The sequence below is a fragment of the Oryx dammah genome, unplaced genomic scaffold, assembly GCF_014754425.2.
Source record: "Oryx dammah isolate SB20612 unplaced genomic scaffold, SCBI_Odam_1.1 HiC_scaffold_2, whole genome shotgun sequence".
Classification (NCBI taxonomy): domain Eukaryota; kingdom Metazoa; phylum Chordata; class Mammalia; order Artiodactyla; family Bovidae; genus Oryx; species Oryx dammah.
The window spans coordinates 174,445,764-174,467,678 of NW_024070186.1; the positions used below are offsets into that span (position 1 = coordinate 174,445,764).

The window sequence follows — 21,915 nt, forward strand, 5'->3', positions numbered from 1 at the left end:
TTGCTGATCCATGAGCCATATTTTGGGTATGAGTTAAGTAGCAGATAAACACAGCTGGAGGAGTAATTAGTAAGCTGAGGGATAAATCTGGGAGACAGAATGTAGCAGAGAGAGAGGGAGGTGGGAAATGTGGAAAAGCACTGAGACAGAGAGAGAGTGACAAAAGGTTCAACATAAGTCTAATAGAAGTTTCAGAGGGTGACAATAGAATGAATGGAAAGAGGCCACATTCTGAGTTGAGATACTGAGTGAGACTATTACAAAGTTGAAGGAAAGTGAATCTTGGACTGGATAGAAAGTGACAAAACCACATCAAAATGTTTCGTGGTGAAACTAGAATACTAAAAGCAAAGCCTTAAAGCTATCTTGAAGGAAGAATTACCTACAAAGGAAAAACAATGGCACCGAGACTTCTAATCAGCAGTAGGATGTGCCAGAAGACAGTGAAATGTATTATTATCTAATCCTAAAGGAAAGTAACATTCGACCTAGAATTATACGCCCCGTGAAATTATCATTCAAGAGCAAGAGTAAATACATTTTCAAACACATCTCTTACTGAAAGAACTGCTAAATGAGGTTCTTCAGTTAGAAGAAAATTGAACCCATAAGGAAGGAGTGAGAATGGGATGCAAGAAACAATGGTGAATGAAAAAGCTGTTAAATCTAAATAGGCACTATTATATATGCATATATGTGTAATACAACATTTATATACAATGTAATATATAAAATACATATATACACACACATGCATTCAGACAGACACACACACACACAGATCCCAATGCAGGGATAAGTGAGAGGAAATGGAAATTCTAGACTACAATCATAGGAAAGTTGAGAGTAGAAAGATTGGAGTTAAAGTGTTCTAAAGTTCTAAAGAGTGTCCTTAATGATAAAGGAAAATTAGTTTTCTATCAGATTAGACTGATATGTAAAAATGCTATTCAACCCATTAAATTGAATTTACTACTCACTAATGTGCTACTCACCCACCATTTAAAAAATAATTCTTTAATGGAAGCAATCTAAGGGCCCATCAAAAGATGAATGGATGAAGAAAATGTGTATATACATATATACAATGGAATATTACTCAGCCATAAGAAAGAATGGAATCTTTCCATGTGCAACAATATGGATAGACCTAGAGAATATTAAGCGAAATAAGTCAGGGAAAGACAAATACCCTATAATTTCACTTATATATGGAATCTAAGAAAACAAAATACATGAATAAACAAAATGGAAAGAGAGTCATAGATACAGAGAACAGGCAGGTGGTTGCCAGAGGGGAGAAATAGCTGAAGGAGATTAGGAGGTACAAGCTTCCAGTTGCAAAGTAAATAAATTAGGGATATGAATGTACAGTCTGGGGAATATAATCAGTCATTCAGTTCAGTTCAGTCACTCAGTTGTGTCCGACTCTTTGCAACCCCACGGACCGCAGCATGCCAGGCCTCCCTGTCCTTCACCAACTTCCGGAGTTTGCTCAAACTCATGTCCATTGAGTCGGTGATGCCATCCAACCATCTCATCCTCCTTGTCATCCCCTTCTCCTCCTGCCTTCAATCTTTCCCAGCATCAGGGTCTTTTCCAATGAATCAGTTCTTCCCATCAGGTGGCCAAAATATTGGAATTTCAGCTTCAGCATCAGCCCTTCCAATGAATATTCAGGACTGATTTCCTCTAGGATTGACTGGTTGGATCTCCTTGCAGTCCAAGGGACTCTCAAGAGTCTTCTCCAGCACCACAGTTCAAAAGCATCAATTCTTCGGTGCTCAACTTTCTTTATGGTCCAACTCTCACATCCGTCAAAACCATAACCATGGAAAAACCATGACAATATGGACTTTGTCAGTAAAGTAGTAATGTCTCTGCTTTTTAATATACTGACTAGGTTGGTCATAGCTTTTCTTCCAAGGAGCAAGTTTCTTTTAATTTCATGGCTGCAGTCACCGTCTGCAGGGATTTTGGAGCCAAGAAAGTAAAGTCTGTCACTGTTTCCATTGTTTCCCCATCTATTTGTCAGGAAGTGATGGAACTGGATGCCATGATTTTAATTTTCTGAATGTTGAGTTTTAAGCCAGCTTTCTCACTGTCCTCTTTCACTTTCTTAGTTCCTCTTTGCTTTCTGCCATAAGGGTGGTGTCATCTGCTTATCTGAGGTTATTGATATGTAATCAATAATTATGTAATATCTGTGATGACAGATCATAATATAAACTTCTCATGATTAGTTTGAAATGTATAAAAATACTGAATTACTGTGTAACAGGAACTAACATAGTGTTGTAGGTCAATTATACTTCAAAAACCAACTTATAGAAAAAGAGATCAGTTTGTGGTTACCAGAGGTGGGGGTGGCCAAAGTACTGGAGTTTCAGCTTTAGTTTCATTCCTTCCAAAGAAATCCCAGGGATGATCTCCTTCAGAATGGACTGGTTGGATCTCCTTGCAGTCCACGGGACTCTCAAGAGTCTTCTCCAACACCACAGTTCAAAAGCATCAATTCTTTGGCACTCAGCCTTCTCCACAGTCCAACTGTCACATCTATACATGACCACAGGAAAAACCATAGCCTTGACTAGATGGACCTTAGTTGGCAAAGTAATGTCTCTGCTTTTGAATATGCTATCTAGGTTGGTCATAACTTTTCTTTCAAGGAGTAAGCGTCTTTTAATTTCATGGCTGCAATCACCATCTGCAGTGATTTTGGAGACCCCCAAATAAAGTCTGACACTGTTTCCACTGTTTCCCCATCTATTTCCCATGAAGTGATGGGACTGGATGCCATGATCTTCGTTTTCTGAATGTTGAGCTTTAAGCCAACTTTTTCACTCTCCTCTTTCACTTTCATCAAGAGGCTTTTTAATTCCTCTTCACTTTCTGCCATAAGGGTGGTGTCATCTGCATATCTGAGGTTATTGATATTTCTCCCAGCAATCTTGATTCCAGCTTGTGTTTCTTCCAGTCCAGCGTTTCTTAGGATGTACTCTGCATAGAAGTTAAATAAGCAGGGTGACAATATACAGCCTTGACATACTCCTTTTCCTATTTGGAACCAGTCTGTTGTTCCATGTCCAGTTCTAACTGTTGCTTCCTGACCTGCATACAGATTTCTCAAGAGGCAGGTCAGGTGGTCTGGTATTCCCATTTCTAGAAGAATTTTCCACAGTTTATTGTGATCCACACAGTCAAAGGCTTTCGCATAGTCAATAAAGCAGAAATAGATGTTTTCTGAAACTCTCTTGTTTTTTCCATGATCCAGCGGCTGTTGGCAATTTGACCTCTGGTTCCTCTGCCTTTTCTAAAACCAGCTTGAACATCAGGAAGTTCACGGTTCACATATTGCTGAAGCCTGGCTTGGAGAATTTTGAGCATTACTTTACTAGCATGTGGGATGAGTGCAATTGTGTGGTAGTTTGAGCATTCTTTGGCATTGCCTTTCTTTGGGATCGGAATGAAAACTGACCTTTTCCAGTCCTGTGGCCACTGCTGAGTTTTCCAAATTAGCTGGCATATTGAGTATAGCACTTTCACAGCATCATCTTTCAGGATTTGAAATAGCTCAACTGGAATTCCATCACCTCCACTAGCCTTGTTCGTAGTGTTGCTTTCTAAGGCCCACTTGACTTCACATTCCAGAATGTCTGGCTCTAGATGAGTGATCACACCATCGTGATTATCCGGGTCATGAAGATCTTTTTTGTACAGTTCTTCTGTGTATTCTTGCCACCTGTTCTTTATATCTTCTGCTTCTGATGCTGGGAGGGATTGGGGGCAGGAGGAGAAGGGGACGACAGAGGATGAGATGGCTGAATGGCATCACTGACTTGATGAACGTGAGTCTGAGTGAACTCTGGGAGTTGGTGATGGACAGGGAGGCCTGGCATGCTGTGATTCATGGGGTCGCAAAGAGTTGGACACGACTGAGTGACTGAACTGAACTGAACTGAGAAGTGGGGGTGGGGGTAGGGGGAATTAGATGAAGGCTGTCAAAAGGTTCAAACTCCAGTCATAAGATTAAATAAGCACTAGGGATGTCGTGTACAACATGATAAATATAATTAACACTGCTGTATATTCTGTATGAAAGTGAAGAGAGTAAATCCTGAGTTCTCATCACAAGGAAAAAACTTTTTCTGTTTCTTTTATTTTGTGTCTATATGAGATGATGGATGCTCACTGAACTTATCATGGTAATCAGTTCATGATATATGTAAGTCAAACCATTGTGCTATACACCTTAAACTTATACAGTACTATAGGTCAATTATATTTCAACAAAACTGAAAGAGAACAATTTTTAAATAAAAATGCTGCTCTAAACACACTTCTAATTCTCCCTGAAAGCCCAAGTAACTCCTAAGAAGCATATTGTCATACCACAGATGAATATCTTTCTACAGTACCAGAAAATATGTGAAATCTGTGGATTTTTATAACTAGTTCCTAAAGACAATAAGGAACACTCATAACCACCAGAATGAAACCAAATTTGTTTCATTTTGCCAAATGTCTGAGAAGAAATCACAAAAGTTACCTACATGAGAGAGTTGGGAACTCAGAATATTTCAGTAGGTAATTGAAAGAGATTTCAGAAATGTATGTTTCCTTGATGTTGAAATCTGTTTTTCTAGAGCATAAAACCTTTCAATATAGTCATCAATATGTCACATCATGGCAGAGAGGTAGTGAGGACTTGTGAGCACCATGGAAGGCTTGCCCACTGTACTAATTCTGTGGCATCTTAGCAGCAACTGTAATGCATTATCTTCCTCCACAGTAATTAGCGAGTCTCCAGGGAGTCATCCAGAGAGGCTCGTTATTGCCATGTTTTTGCCAAGAAGCAAGGAAAACAACTGAGCTAAGAGGAATTAAGGAGTATAGTTATGAAGGGTAGTGTCAGTCTCAGACAGCCTCTCTCTCTCTGCCTGCAGTCACCACCTCACAGACCCATTACCTGTCTACCAGCTGACCAATGCCTAAAGTGATGCAGTTATGAAATCCTTTATGTATTCAATATGTTGTAAACCCTTGGGAGAAGGTCTCACTTTCAATTTTATGAATCATTGGCTCTTCAGTCTCTTGGCTCCGAAACAGCAATTGTATGATGCAACCTCAGAGCTGAATGCAGATTATTCTCATTACTTTATTAACTGATTTAAGAAATTGCTAATACCTTGAGAGCTTACTATGTGCCAGACAATATATCATCTTGTTTTCATAATGACCCGATGAGGGAAATATTTGCATTACTCTATTTTATAAATGAGGAAATGGAGGCTCAGAGAGTTTAAACAACATGTTCAAAGATGTCTCAATTTATAATTTTCAGAGCTGAGATTCAGCTTCAGGCTTTCTGGTCCAGAATTGGCTGTCTTCACCCTATATTGGCTTTCATTGAAATAATATATAATTAAGAGAATTTGATTGCTTCATGGGCATTTGGGAGGGGGGATTTTATTTCTGTTTCTTTTCTTTTTTTCTTCCAGTTTTATTGAGATGTCATTGACATACAACATTGAATAAGTTTAAGGTGTATAGTATAATGATTTGACTTACAAACATTGTGGAATGATGACTGCAATAAGTTTAGTGAACATACATTATCTCATATATATACAAAATTAAATAGAAAAAAAATTTTTTCCTTGTGATGAGAACTCAGGATTTGCTCTTTTAATGGGCATTAAAAAAAAAGTCACATCCACATAATGGTGTTTTCTTCCTAGTCTTACCCCAAAGTCAAGTACACAATAATGTGTATAAAACTCAGTGTGCCTATCCTAGAAGAGCAGACGGACTCCGCATGGTAATTTAAAGAAGTAAAAGTAGAAAGCCACTCGAAAGGGAACCTTTGTTTGCAATGAAACTGTTTATGTGTTAAACATTACTCTGCACTCTGTGGTATTTGCTGATTGGTGCAACCACTGCCATTTAAATGGATTCCCTAATCATGACGATAATGACCGGGATTAGCCCAGTTCAATGGGTGCATACTTTCCCCAGGGCTTACAAAAGCCTTCTCTAGGGATCCAGGCTTTCCTGGTAATAAGTTAGCTACAAGTCTGCTGTATTCTGCGCTGGTGAACAGCAGTCCTCAACTGAAAATGATGGAAATCAAAGAAAAGATGAAGGTCTCAGCCCAAACAGAGGAAAATCACCCTAACCTGTTCAGCAGAACCCTGAGAACAACTGCAGGCTTCCTGAGTGGTGGGCAAATGGGTGTTTCTGTTTGTTGAGTACTTAAGTGATTGAGAATTCAAGGGATTATAGCAAAAATCCATAAATGATTTTTAAGTTAAAGAACTCTTGTTTGCCTCTCAGCAGCCTGTTATTTAAAATTAAAACACATGTATTCCTAAAACAATATATGGTCATTGTAAACATCCCAAACAATTCAATTCAGAAAAACATACAGTGAAAAATGAAAGTCCCTCTCCCCACCAATTTCACTTTCTCCCTAGTCAGTTCAGTTCAGTTCAGTCGCTCAGTTGTGTCTGACTCTTTGTGACACCATGAATCGCAGCACGCCAGGCCTCCCTGTCCATCACCAACTCCTGGAGTTCACTCAAACTCATGCCCATTAAGTCAGTGATGCCATCCAGCCATCTCATCCTCTGTCATCCCCTTCTCCTGCCCCCAGTCCCTCCCAGCATCAGAGTCTTTTCCAATGAGTCAACTCTTCACATGAGGTGGCCAAAGTATGGTGGAGTTTCAGCTTTTGCATCATTCCTTCCAAAGAACACCCAGGACTGATCTCCTTTAGAATGGACTGGTTGGATCTCCTTGCAGCCCAAGGGACTCTCGAGAGTCTTCTCTAACACCACAGTTCAAAAGCATCAATTCTTTGGCACTCAGCTTTCTTCACAGTCCACCTCTCACATCCATATATGACCACTGGAAAAGCCATAGCTTTGACTAGAAGGACCTTTGTTGGCAAAGTAATGTCTCTGCTTTTTAATATGTTATCTAGGTTGGTCATAACTTTCTTTCTAAGGAGTAAACATCTTTTAATTTCGTGGCTGCAGTCACCATCTGCAGTGATTTTAGAGCCCCCAAAAATAAAGTCTGACACTGTTTCCACTGTTTCCCCATCTATTTCCCATGGAGTGATGGGAACAGATGCAATGATCTTCGTTTTCTGAATGTTGAGCTTTAAGCCAACTTTTTCACTCTCCTCTTTCACTTTCATCAGGAGGCTTTTGAGTTCCTCTTCACTTTCTGCCATAAGGGTGGTGTCATCTGCATATCTGAGGTTATTGATATGTCTCCTGGCAATCTTGATTCCAGGTTGTGCTTCTTCCAGCCCAGCGTTTCTCATGATGTACTCTGCATATAAGTTAAATAAGCAGGGTGACAATATACAGCCTTGACATACTCCTTTTCCCTATTTGGAACCAGTCTGTTGTTCCATGTCCAGTTCTAACTATTGCTTCCTGACCTGAATATAGGTTTCTCCCTAGAGGAACTGACAACTCCTTCCAAATTTTAAGAATAAACCAACTGTAAAGAAATGATTTGATGATAGTAAAATAACTTGCTGATTATACTAATTAATACTAATCCTTCTTTAGTGATTTAGAAGATTCTCCGAGTTTACTCTTATTTAGGGTTCCAGTTGTCATAGGGAAGAAATGTGAGTATATCTGTGTTCTTGGATCCTGATAAACAGAAGCTTGTGGGAAAGTTGTGGATAACCCTCTTTTTGGCCTTCTGGAAGAATCTGGGCTTGCTCAGACCACAGCTGATAATCTTCCTATCCAGAACAAAGATGTTGAAGGTACCTAACCTTTTGAAATAAGACTTTGAGGAACACTATAAAAGTATTGGTTTGTAACTTAAAAGATTTGGGGAATTATTTCTATTACATAAATATTGGGTCATTTTTATTCTCTGAAATTTGCATCACTTTATAATTTATAGGTAGATACATATATAGTACTTTATATGTATATATAATTTTTAAAATATATGTTTATAGACAAATTGTATTTGTTTAAGCAAGAATAGTTTTCATTTATAAATTCAACTGAAAACAGTCAGTCTTCTTTATTTTGGAAAAAGAAAATTACTTGAGTAGTTGTCTTAAAACAAGTAAGGCACACTATACCCCATGCCCTGGGAGAGGAAGTAACAGGAAGAAATTTATTCTTCTTGTATTTGATCAGGGCAGTTCTCCAAATTCCTCTTGATGAGTAGAGCTCTGGGGTGCTTTGGATTGATCTGCATAAAGAAACTAGAAACTTTCTGGAAGGGAAGGGATAGAGATCATCCCAACCCCAACATTTCTCAAGATTCGTGGTTATAAAAATCCATGGGAGAATCCTTCTGGAAGACAGCAGGACTGTTGGGAAACTAATCCAGGAAGATAAAAGGTTAAAGGATGTTCATGACAGCAAGTTTGCCATGACTGGGCTCCCTGCCACTTTAAAGTGGTTGTTCTTGCTTTGAAACTGAAAAAAAAAAAAAAAAAGTACAGTCATCCCTCAGTATGTACAGGGGATTGGCTCCAGAACCTGCATAGATACCAGAATGGGAGGAAACTCAAGTCCCACAGATGCTGCTTGGTATCTGAAGCTCCACATCTATGAATTCAACCTACTGTGGATTGTGTAGTACTGAACCATGTAAGTGGATACACGCAGTTCAAACCCATGTTGCTCATGGGTCAACTGTACTTCCATACTGTAGTGGTGGATCTGGATCTGAATAGATTTTGCTGCTTGTTCTTTTGTTTCAACTTCTTCAACTTTTATTTTTCCAAAATAAAGAAGATTGACTGTTTCCAGTTGAATTTATAAATGAAAACTACTCTTGCTTAAAAAAATACAATTTGTCTATAAATATATATTTTAAAAATTATATATACATGCAAAGTACTGTATATGTATCTACCTATAAATTATAAAGTTATGCACATTTCAGAGAATAAAAATGACCCTATATTTATGTCATAGAACATAATCCCCCAATTTGCAAGAGGCATGCAAATCTCTTTGGATATCTAGGAGACTTATAATGTATAGCACTCAACTAAACCACATTGCCACATTTAAAAAATAATCTTTCAATCCAGCTGTGATGAGCATTTTGGGAAGAAATTCATATGCTAAAGTGTAGGCAGCATTAAATATGTCAGGATTTAATAAGTGTATACTAAGCTTTATTCACAATCCCTGTACCTTATTTAGGAGGTGAATAAATTTTAACTTAAAGAAAAAAGCATTAGAGGAATAGAATTGAGAGGTCAGAAATGAACCCATACAACTGTGGTCAGATGGTTTCTAACAAGGATACCAAGACTATTCAATGGGGGAAGTAACTGTCTCTTTAACAAATGATGCTGGGAAAACTAGATGTCTACATGGAGAAGAATTCAATTGGACTATAATTTTATGGGCTTCCCTGGTGGCTTAGACACTAAAGAATCCACCTGAAATGCAAGAGACCCAGCTTTTGAAAGGTTGTTGCTGACACACAAAAAGACGCTGGGATTCTTGGCCTCCAGAGGAGAAGAATTCAATCCGGGGCCAGAGATGAGGCTTGATCGCTCAGAACTTTTGTGTAACAAAGAACTAGCACTCTAAGCATCCTTACTTTGTCCTGAAGAATCCCAGACAAGCCCCCAAGATGAAAGGTTGTTGCGGAACCACGCAAAGATGCTGGGATTCTTGGTCTCCAGAGGAGAAGAATTCAATCTGGGGCCAGAGACAAGGCTTGATCACTCAGAGCTTTTGTGTAATAAAGTTTTATTAAAGTATAAAGGAGATAGAAAAAGCTTCCGACATAGGCATCAGGGGTAGAAAGAGTACCCCTTTACTAGTGTTAGCCATGGAGTTATATACTCTCTAATTAGTTATTACAGTGAATCAAAAGAATGTCTGGAGGTTGTAAAGACCTCACTAGACCTACTCCCATAATTTACACCTTAAGATAACAGGATTAGCCAGAAGTTTTTTATTCCAGAGACTATCCTCAAGCAGGATACATTATTGTTATATAATCCTAAGGAATGTACAGGGACAAAAAAAGTTTGTCCTTTTTTCCACCTTGAGAATTCCAGACCCCTCTCTCCTTGGGGATCCCTGGACTTATCAATCTGCCTAGGAGACTCTCTCACTTTGATCCCTGGGTCGGGAAGATCCCCTGGAGAAGGAAATGGCAACCCACTCCAGTATTCTTGCCTGGAAAATCTTGTGGACAGAGGATCCTGGCAGGCTACAGTCCGTGGAGTCGCAAAGAGTCAGACACAACTGAGTGAATTCACTTTCTTTCACTTCCTAATATTATACTGTGTAAAAAATTAATGCAGAATGGATCATAGACCTAAATACAAGGTCTAAAGCTATACAACTCTTGAAAGAAAACATAGAAGTAAATCTTTAAGGCCTTGAATTCAATAGTGATTTCTTAGATGTGACACCCAAAGCACTAGCAACAAAAGAAAAATATTAACTTGGACTTCATCAAAATTAAAAACTTTGTGCATCAAAGGACACTATCAAGAGAGTGAAAAGACATTTTACAGAATGGGAGAAAATATTAACAAGCATGTATCAAGTAAGAGTCTAATATCCAGAATATATAAAAAATATAATTCTACAATAAAAAGACAACTCCATTTTATAAAGAGCAAAGAACTTCAGTAGATATTTCTCTGAAGAAGATATACCAGTGGCCAACAACCACACGAAAAGATGCTCAATGTCATAGTCATTAGGAAAAGCAAATCAAAGCCAAAGTGAGATACCATTTTATGTCCACTAGGATGGGTATGGAGAAGGCAATGGCACCCCACTCCAGTACTCTTGCCTGGAAAACCCCAAGGACGAAGGAGCCTGGTAGGCTGCAGTCCATGGGGTCGCTAAGTAAGACACGACTGAGCAACTTCACTTTCACTTTTCACTTTTAAGCATTGGAGAAGGAAATGGCAACCCACTCCAGTGTTCTTGCCTGGAGAATCGCAGGGACGGGGGAGCCTGGTGGGCTGCCATCTAGGGGGTTGCATAGAGTCGGACACAACTGAAGCGACTTAGCAGTAGCAGGATGGGTATGTTAATAAAAATTTTTTAAATGAAAAATAAGTATTGGCAAGGATGTGAAGAAATTAGAACCCTTATACATTGCTGATGAGAATAGAAAATGATGTAGCTACTGTGAAAAACAATTAATGACTTCAACTGAGCAACTTCACTTTCACTTTTCACTTTCCTGCACTGGAGAAGGAAATGGCAACCCACTCCAGTATGCTTGCCTGGAAAACCCCAGGGATGGGACTCTGTTGGGCTGCCGTCTATGGGGTTGCACAGAGTCGGACATGACTGATGTGACTTAGGAGGAGGAGGAAATAAGTTAATCATAAACTTACCATACGACCCAGCAATTCCACTCCTAGGTATATACTAAAAAAAAATTGAAAATAGATGCTCAAGCAAAAACTCTTAAACGTATGTTTGTAGCAGCTCTATTAAGAATAGCCAAAAGGCAGACATAACTCAAATGTTCATCAGCTAATGAATGGATACACAAAATGTGGCATGACTATGCCATGGAATATTATTCAGGAAAGAAGTGCTGAAAATGTTACAAAGTGGATGAACCTTGAAAATATTAAATACTAAGTGAAAGAATCCCCTTCATGGATCACAGCCTTGGGATCATAAGCAAAGGGGCTTATGTAACTCAAATAAGCTATGAGCCAAGCTGGGGAGGGCCACACAAGACAGATGGGTCATAGTAAAGAGTTCTGACAAAATGTGGTCCCCTGGAGGAGGAAATGGCAACCCACTCCAGTATTCTTGCCTGGAGAACCCCAGGGACAGTATGAAAAGGCAAAAAAGATATAACACTGGAAGAGGAGCCTCCCCAGGTTGGAAGGTGTGTAATATGCTACTGGGGAAGAGTGGAGAGCAATTACTAATAGCTCCAGAAAGGAATAAGTGGCTGGGCCAAAGTTAAAATGATGCCCAGCTGTGTATGTGTCTGCTGGTGAAAGTAAATCTGATGCTGTAAAGAACAATATTGTATAGGAACATGGAATGTTAGGTTCATGAATCAAGGTAAATCGGACATGGTCAAGCAGGAGATGGTGAGACTGAACATTGATATCTTAGGAATCAGTGAGTTAAAATGGATGAATTTAATTCATATAACCATTATATCTACTATTGTGGGCAATAATCCCTTGAAATGCAGTAGCCCTCAAAGTCAACAAAAGAGTCCAAAATACAGTATTTTGATATACTCTCAAAAACAACAGAATGATCTTGGTTCATTTCCAAGGCAAACCATTTGACATCACAGTAATCCAAGTCTATGCCCCAACCACTGATGCCAAAGAAAATTAAGTTGAATGGTTCTATGAAGACTGATAAGACCTTCTAGAACTAACACCAAAAAAGAAGTGTCCTTTTCATTTTAGGGGATTGGAATGCAAAAGTAGGAAATGAAAAGATACCAGGAATAACAGGCAAGTTTGGTCTTGGAGTAAAAAATGAAGTAGGTCAAAGGTTAACAAAATTTTGTCAAAAGAACACACTGGTCATAACAAACACCCTCTTCCAACAGTGCAGAAGATGAGTCTACACATGTACATCACCAGATTGGTCTACACCAAAATCAGATTGATTATGTTCTTTGCAGCCAAAGATAGAAAAGCTCTGTACAGTCAATAAACACAAGATCTGGAGCTGACTGTGGCTCAGATCACAACCTCCTTATTGCAAAATTCAGGTTTAAACTGAAGAAAGTAGGGAAAGCACTAGGCCATTCAGGTATGGCCTAAATCTTTTATAATTATACAGTGAAGATAAATAGATTCAAGGAATTAAAGCTGGTAGACAGCCTGAAGAACAATGAAAGGTTCATAACATTGTGCAGGAGGCAGTGATCAAAACCATCCCAAAGAAAAAGAAATGCAAGAAGGCAAAGTGGTTGTCTGAGGAGGCTTTACAAATAGCTAAAGAAAGAAAAGTGAAAGGCAAGGGAGAAAGGGAAAGATGTACCAAACTGAACGCAGAATTCCAGAGAACAGCAAGGAGGGATAAGAAGGCCTTCTTAAATGAACAATGCAAAAAAGTAAAAGAAAACAATAGAATGGGAAAGACTAGAGATATCTTCAAGATAATTGGATATATCAATGGAACATTTCATGCATGGATGGGAACAATAAAGGACAGAAAAAATAAGGACCTAACAGAAGCAGAAGAGATTAAGAAGAGGTGGCAAGAATATGCAGAAGAACTATACAAAAATGGTCTTTATGACCCGGATAACCACAATGGCGTGGTCAGTGGTCACTCACCTAGAGCCAGACATCCTGGAATGTGAAGTCAAGTGGGCCATAGGAAGCATCAGTATGAACAAAGTTAGTGGAGGTGATGCAATTTCAGCTGAGCTATTTCAAATCCTAAAAGATGATGCTGTTAAAGCGTTATGCTTAATATGCCAGCAAATTTGGAAAACTCAGCAGTAGCCCCAGGACTGGAAAAGGTCAGTTTTCATTCCAATCCCAAAGACAAGCAATGCCAAAGAATGCTTAAACTACCACACAGTTGCGCTCATTTCACATGCGAGCAAGGTAATGCTCAAAATCCTTCAAGCTATGCTTCAGCAGTACATGAACTGAGAGTTTCCAGGTGTACAAGCTGGGTTTCAAAGAGACAGAGGAACCAGAGATCAAATTGCCAGCATTCACTGGGTCATGGAGAAAGCAAGGGAATTCCAGAAAAACATCTACTTCTGCTTCATTGACCATGCTAGAGCATTTGAAGTGGGCAAGCAGAGAATGAGATAGTTAGAGGGCATCACCAACTCAAAGGACATGAATTTGAGCAAACTCCGGGAGATGGTGGAGGACAGAGAGCCTGGCGTGCTCCCGCTCATGGGGTTGCAAAGAGTTGGATTTAGTGGCTGAACAACAACAACAAATGAAAGAATCCAGACACAAAATGCTATCTACTAATGAATTTATTTATATAAAATAGCCAGAATAGGAAATCCATAGACACTGTGAATCTACAGATTAAGATGAGACTGTGGAGACTATGGGCTTCCTCTGTAGCTCAGCTGGTAAAGAGTCTGCCTGCAATGCAGGAGACCCCAGTTTGATCCTGGGGTTTGGAAGATCCTCTGGAGAAGGGATAGGCTACCCACTCCAGTATTCTTGGGCTTCCCTTGTGGCTCAGTTGATAAAGAATCTGCCTGCAATGTGGGAGACCTGGGTTCAGCCCCTGGGTTGGGAAGATCTCCTGGAGGAGGGAATGGTAGCCCACTCCAGTATTCTTGCCTGGAGAATCCCCACGGACAGAGGAGCCTGGCTGGCTGCAGTCCATGGGGTCACAAAGAGTTGGACATGACTGAGCGACTAAACACAGCACCACACATGGAGACTACAGCAGATTAGTGGATGCCAGGGGCTGGGGAGAGGGGAGAATTGCAAGTGACTGCTTAATGCATTTTGATTTCCCCAGGGCACTGTGACACTCCACTTGCCTCCTCTCCACAGCCAACTCCAGGTCATCCTTCCACACTCAGCCCAGAGGCCATCTCTTCCATGAAGGGTTTCCTGACCTCTCCAAGCTGAGTTCGCTTCCCCTTCTGTGTCCCTTGTACTCACTGATATCCTTACTCTCACCACATCTTATTGATCTTGCTCCTGTGAATCCTGTGTCTCTCAAGGGAAACTGGAACAGCCTGCCTATGTTTGAATCCATTTCCTAGCTGTGAGACTACGCAAGCCACTTAACCTTGATTTCCTTATCTTCAAGATGGGGATAATCTGCTTTTGATTGTTAAAATGTATAAAAACTTAATCAATGCTTGAGACATAAATGTTCAATAAATATGAGTTATATTAATGGTTTAATAATAATTATTATTATAATTACCACTAGTTATTTCTTTATTCCCAATGTCTTGTACAAAGCCCAGTATGCAGTAGGCACTCAATCAAATAGAACTGTGGTTAATACATTAACTATGATTTGTCTAGAACTCTGCTGTCCTGTACAATAGCCACCAGCTACATGTAGCTGTTGAGCACTTAAAAATGTCCAAATTTGAATGTTCTGTAAGTAAAATACATATCAGAGGTTGAATACTTAGTATAGAAAACAGCAAAGTATTTCATAAAAAATATTTTATATTGATTATGTGTTGAAATGATATTATTTTGGATCTTTCAAGGTAGATAAACTGTATTCTTTTTTAATATATGTATTTATTTGGCTGCACCAGGTCTTAGTTGCAGCACTCAGGATCTTTGATCTTCATCGCAACATGCAGCATGTTTAGTTGAGCCATGTGGGATCTAGTTCCCTGACCAGGAATCAAACCCAGGCCCCTTGCATTGGGAGCATAGAGTTTTAGCCACTGGACCATGAGGGAAGTCCAATAAAATGTATTCTTAAAAATAATCTTGCCAGTTTATTTTCACTTTTTGAAATGAGATTGGAATAGAACTGTCATGTAATCCAGCAATTTCGCTTCTAGGTATTTACCCTAAGAAAAGAAAAACACTAATTAAGAAAGATACAGGAATTCCTGGTGCTCCAATGGTTCGGACTTGTGTGTTCACTGCCAAGGGCCTGCGTTTGATCCCTGGTTGTGGAACTATGTTCACTGCAGCATTATTTACAATAAGCTAAGATTATGGAAGCTACTGAAGTGTCCACGGATGGATTAATGAATAAAGATGTGTTATATATATACATATATATATATACATGTATTTCTGGAGAAGGCAATGGCACCTCACTCCAGTACTCTTGCCTGGAAAATTCCATGGATGGAGGAGACTGGTAGGCTGCAGTCCATGGGGTCACTAAGAGTTGTACACGATTGAGCGACTCCCTTTTCACTTTTATGCATTGGAGAAGGAAATGGCAACCCACTCCAGTGTTCTTGCCTGGAGAATCCCAGGGACGGGGGAGCCTGGTGGGCTGCCATCTACGGGGTCGCACAGAGTTGAACACGACTGAAGTGACTTAGCAGCAGCATACATGTATTTCAGTTTGGTTCAGTCGCTCAGTCATGTCTGACTCTTTGCGACCCCCTGGACTGCAGCACGCCAGGCCTCCCTGTCCATCACCAACTCCCAGAGCTTGCACAAACTCGTGTCAATTGAATCAGTGATGCCATCCAACCATCTCATCCTCTGTCATCCCCTTCTCCTCCTGCCTTCAATCTTTCCCAGCATCAGGGTCTTTTTCAATGAATCAGTTCTTCACATCAGGTGGGCAAAGTATTGGAGTTTCAGCTTCAACATCAGTCCTTCCAACGAATATTCAGGACTGATTTCCTTTAGGATAGACTGGTTGGATCTCTTTGCTATCCAAGGGACTCAAGAGTCTTCTCCAACACCACAGTTCAAAAGCATCAGTTTTTCGGTACTCAGCTTTCTTTATAGTCCAACTCTCACATCCATACGTGATTACTGGAAAAACCATAGCCTTGGCTAGATGGACCTTTGTTGGCTTTTTAATATACCTGCCTAGCTTGGTCACAACTTTTCGTCCAAAGAGCAAGTGTCTTTTAATTTCATGGCTGCAGTCACCATCTGCAGTGATTTTGGAGCCCCCAAAAATAAAGTCTGCCACTGTTTCCCCATATTTGCCATGAAGTAATGGGGCCAGATGCCATGATCTTCGTTTTCTGAATGTTGAGCTTGAAGCCAACTTTTTCACTCTCCACTTTCACTTTCATCAAGAGGCTTTTGAGTTCCTCTTCACTTTCTGCCATAAGGGTGGTGTCATCTGCATATCTGAGGTTATTGATATTTTTCCTGGCAATCTTGATTCCAGCTTGTGCTTCATCCAGCCCAGCGTTTCTCTTGATGTACTCTGCATTTAATTTAAATAAGCAGGGTGACAATAAACAGCCTTGATGTACTCCTTTGCCTATTTGGAACCAGTCTGTTGTTCCATGTCCAGTTCTAACTGTTGCTTCCTGACCTGCATATAGATTTCTCAAGAGGCATGTCAGGTGGTCTGGGATTCCCATTTCTTTCAGAGTATTACTGAGTCATAACAAGAATGAAATCTTGCCATTTGTGACAACATGGATAGTTCTAAAGGATATTGGGCTAAGTGAAATAAGTCAAAAAAAGACAAATACTGTAAAATTTCATTTATATGTGGAATCTAAAAAAAAAAACCGAACAAATAAAACAGACTCACAGATAGGGAGAACAAACTAGTGGCTGCCAGAGGGGAGGTGAGTTGGGGGGATGGGCAAATAGGTGAAGGTGATTGAGAGGTACAAAACTTCCAGTTATAAAATAAATGTCTTAGGGATGTAACTTACAGCCTAAGGAATATAGCAAACAATACTGTAACAATTTTGTATGTGACATATTGTTACTAGACTTATGGTGATCATTTCATAAAGTATTTAAATGTCAAGTCACTTGGAACTAACATATTGTATGTCAATTATCCTTCAATAAATAAAGAAATATTTTTTTAAAATAAGATGAGACTGCAAGGAAATTTATAATTACAAATGTAGTTTCATTATATTTCTGTTGAACAGCACAGATCTAGAAAGTTCTCAGCCCACCATTAGTATAGCAAACCTTCATCCAGCCTCATTTATTCTTGAATATTAAATAAGCTTTAGGAGTATAGTTAATTCACTTAAAACAATGATTCATTTGGAATCAGAAGTAATCCAGGTGATTTATAAAGGATTTTCCTTGCAGGGTTAGCAAGTTAATGTGTAGAAGTATGTAGAAAGGGAACGAAAGCTTTGCGGGAATTTTCCAGGTTCGCTGCGATCCTGAGATTCAAGAATTGCGTCAGTGGCAGAAGAAGCTGCGTGAGGACAAGCATATTCGCCAGCGAGTCAAAATCTTCTGGGCCAAACAAGAACAAAAAGGTCAGTTGTTTGATTCACAACCCGGTTCATTCAGGAAAAGCCTGAGTCTTACTCCAGGCTCAAGAAGGAAGCCCCACGCGGTTTCCTAGGGTCCTTGTTCTGCACGGAACTCCACTGGGGTTAGGGAGGTGGCGGCATGTTAGAGTCGGCCTCCGAATGACAGCGGCGACGCGATGTAACTGTCCTAGCCGTTCCCCTCATTTAGGTACGCGTCAGTGTCATCCCGCGTTTGCAGCTCGCTCGCTCGCTCTCTTTTTTAGATACAAACAAAAAGAATAACCCATCATTTTGGAAACACAGTGCCCATCAGTGTGATGGGTAGTTATCCTTCTAAGCTGTTGATTGTGTGTCTGAACTTCAGTGCTGTTTTATGCCATCCTCATCCCTTATCTGAGAAATTAAACACATGTACAGAGTGAAGCGCTAAGAATAACAGACCAAGCACCCTTCACCTGTCTTGTACGTGTCACAATTTTGTCCTATTTGCTTCCCTTTTTTTAATTTTAATTTTTAAACTTTGTTACTACATATTCGTGGTAGAAAAATTAGAAAAAAATAACCAAAAAAGGAGAAAAGTCAGAAATGTCACCACTGTTAAAATTTTGGTGCAAATCCTGCTATATTTTTTCCAGTACAAAATGATGCAAATAAATATCCATTTGTATATTATTAAGTATGGGTTTTTACATTCTACTACCCATATATCTGTTCATTCTATTATATCATCTACACTGTCACTGAACATACTCAGGACGTCGTTCAGGTCATCACTAGAGAGTGGTATTGTGATGTTTAATAGCTGTGTGGTATTGATTTAGCATCATTTATTTAAGCAACAACATGGAATGAGATTCATGATGGATTGTCAAGTGGAAAAAACTGCAGGACCATAAATTTTCATTAAGAAAATTAAGATTCATTAAGAATCCCCTTGCAAAGCAGACCAGGGTTCCATCCCCTGGGGTGGGAAGATCCACTGGAGGAGGGAAGGGCTATCCACTCCAGTGTTTTTGCCTGGAGAATCCCATGGACAGAGGAGCCTGGTGGGCTACAGTCCATGGGGTCGCACAGTCGAACACGAGTGACTGACTAACTAACACTCACTAACTAAAATACATGCTTGGAAATAGAGAGATGTCTAAAAAGCCTGGAGAATACATTAGTGTTAGTTTCCTTTAGGAATCAGGACTAGGGAAAATCTTGCACTTTTGGAATTTTTTAAATTATGAAAACCAACAGGAAAAACTGATCATATCTCCCTCGACCATTATCCTCTCACTGTCCATGCTCTGACCTCCCCATCCGCCCCGTTCCTTGTCCCTTTTCACCCGACTGCAGTCCCTCCAGTCTCTCTTGTTCTGCTGTATGCCAACACCTTCCTCACCTCGGGGACTGCACTTTCAATCCCTTTCCTGCCAAATCATCCTCTCCAGGCCACTCTGTGGCCACTCCTTCTCAGCGTTTGGCCTGGGGGCATTAATGCCTCAGAGGGGCCGCCCCCACTTGCCTTACCTAAGTGGACCTGGAACAATATGGAGCCATCTCAGCATGGCAGAATCTAGAAAAAAGGTTTCTTTTTTTGCCCAGAGACTGTCTTCAATTCTGTTCTCTCAAATCTCTTTCCATTTCCTTCATGGCATGTCTTTGAAGTATGTTCTGATTTCATGAAGTCCTGCCTACTTAAAAATCTCAGTCTCAGCTCCGACGTAAGGCTCTGACTCAGTGGGGTCGGGAGCGGGAGGGAGGGAGGTCCACGGGCATCGTCCCCTCACTTCCTGTGTGGTCCTGTCTTGGCTGCTGCTGCTTCTCTGGCTGAGACCGTGTGGCCATCCGTGTCCCGGGGGCGGGCATCCCCACGCTGGCCCTCTGACTCCTACGTTTCGCATGAGCACTTCCTCAGAGCTCACAGGGCAGAACCCTTGGGGATCTGGTTCCGCAGCTCCCTCTTCTCCTTCCCCTCAGACCCCACTTCCGCCAGCGCTCTCCCAGCCTTTTGCTCCTGCGGTCTCCTTAGCCAGCGGCCAGCCCTCTTGAACCCAACGAAACAGTGTTCACTTGACACAGAGGAAACCAGGAGCGGACACGCAGGCTCCTCCGCTGCCCCCTTTTCTCCACCTCGTGTGTCTCCCCGGTTCACACTCAACTTGCTCTCACAGGCACAGTAGGTTGAAGTGTGTGGAAATCTACCCTTAAAGGAGATGACCAATCAGATAATGAGGGGCCCCTAATCTTTCTGAGTTGTTCTCTTGGCTCTTCCCTCCCCTGCCTCGGGCTTGGATGGGGGAAGCACCCACTCCTGTCTAAGGGAGGATAGAAAAATACAGCATTCTCCTCTAGGCCAGCAAGTCTCAACATTTTGGGATTGTGAACCAGGAAGAAATAGTTTTATGTCACAGTCTATGACATATGAATATACTGATGGTTTCATATATACATAGCTAAAACAAAAGTTTTATGAAAAATGACCTTATTAGATGGGCTTCCCTGGTAGCTCAGCTGGTAAAGAATCCGCCTGCAATGCAGGAGACCCCTGTTCGATTCTTGGTCGGGAAGATCCCCTGGAGATGGAGAGACTACTCCCAGTATTCTTGGGCTTCCCAGGTGGCTCAGCTGGTAAAGAATCCGCCTGCAATGTGGGAGATCTGGGTTGGTAAGATCCCCTGGAGAAGGGAATGGCTACCCATTCTAGTATTCTGGCCTGGAGAATTCCATGGACTGAATAGTCCATGGGATCCCCAAGAGTTCGACATGACTGAGTGACTTTCACATACATACCTATTATATGTAATACCCTCTGGTATTTTCTAGTCTCTTGAGTTTTTAATTTAAGCATCAAAATTAACTGACAGTAATGAACTCATTGACTAAAAGAAATATCCAGATGTCCATAAGTATACAAAAATAACCAAATAAATAAATGTGGGAGAAGAGGAGGCTTTTCTCCCACATTAGAATGACAACGAACACATTTAGAAGGTATAATGGAATTTAAAAGTCACCATTTTGTAACCATATTAATAAATCGATTAAAGCAAGAATCATCAGTAGATGCTAAACCACTGGGTGAAAGTTTCTTGAAGGACACAATATTCATAGTCTTAAAATATCTCTCCATAAGAGAAGGGAACCTCCTACACTACTGGTGGGAATGTAAACTGGTACAACCTTTATGGAGAACAGTATGGATGTTCCTTAAAACACTAAAACAGAGCTGCCACGTGTCCCTGCAATCCCACTCCTGGGCATATATCTGGAGAAAAACATGATCTGAACGGATACATGCACCCCAGTGTTCACTGCAGCACTGTTTACAATAGTCAAGACGTGGAAGCCGCCTAAATGTCCATTGGCAGAGGAATGGATAAAGAAGATGTGGTGAATGTATACGATGGAATATTACTCAGCCATTAAAAAGAATGAAATGATGCATTTGCAGCAACGTGGATGGACCTAAAGATTGTCATACTCAGTGAAGTAAGTCAGAGAAAGAGAAATATCGTATGACATCACTTGTAGGTAGAATCTGAAAGCAAATGATACAAATAAACTTATGAAACAGTAAGAGACTCACAGACTTCAAGAACAAACTCTTGATTGCCAAGTGGAAGGATGAGGGGAAGGGGTAGGGAGTTTAGGATCGACGTGTACACACTGCTACATTTAAAATGGATAACCGACAAAGACCTCCTGTATAGCACATGCTACTCTGCTCAACGTTATGTGGCAGCCTAGATAGGGGAGTTTGGGAGAGAATGGATACATGTACATGTATTATGGCTGAGTCCCTTTGCTGTTCACCTGAAAGTATCACAACATTGTTAATCGGCTATGCCTCAATTCAAAATAAAACGTTTTTAAAAATATCTAAGAAAATAATAACTTTGCACTAGAGAAACCTGGCAGACCCACCTTAACCAAGTGCTGAAGATTAATGTTACCAGTATTGGGACAAACTGACATCACGTGCCTCCTGATCTGATGTACTAAGACATACACCACACATTCTTAGACACAACTCCTGTCAAA

At 40.4% G+C, this 21,915-nt stretch overlaps 1 long non-coding RNA gene across 1 annotated transcript; it reads right to left on the reverse strand.

Moving 5' to 3' along the window:
• Nucleotides 1–1,752: 1,752 nt before the first annotated feature.
• LOC120875688 lies at nt 1,753–16,483 on the reverse strand. Its single transcript, XR_005724015.1, has 3 exons — nt 16,449–16,483; nt 6,888–6,909; nt 1,753–1,805 (listed from the first exon to the last, which is right to left on the reverse strand). It is a non-coding gene; the product is annotated as an uncharacterized LOC120875688 (long non-coding RNA).
• Between the last annotated feature and the right edge of the window lie 5,432 nt (nt 16,484–21,915).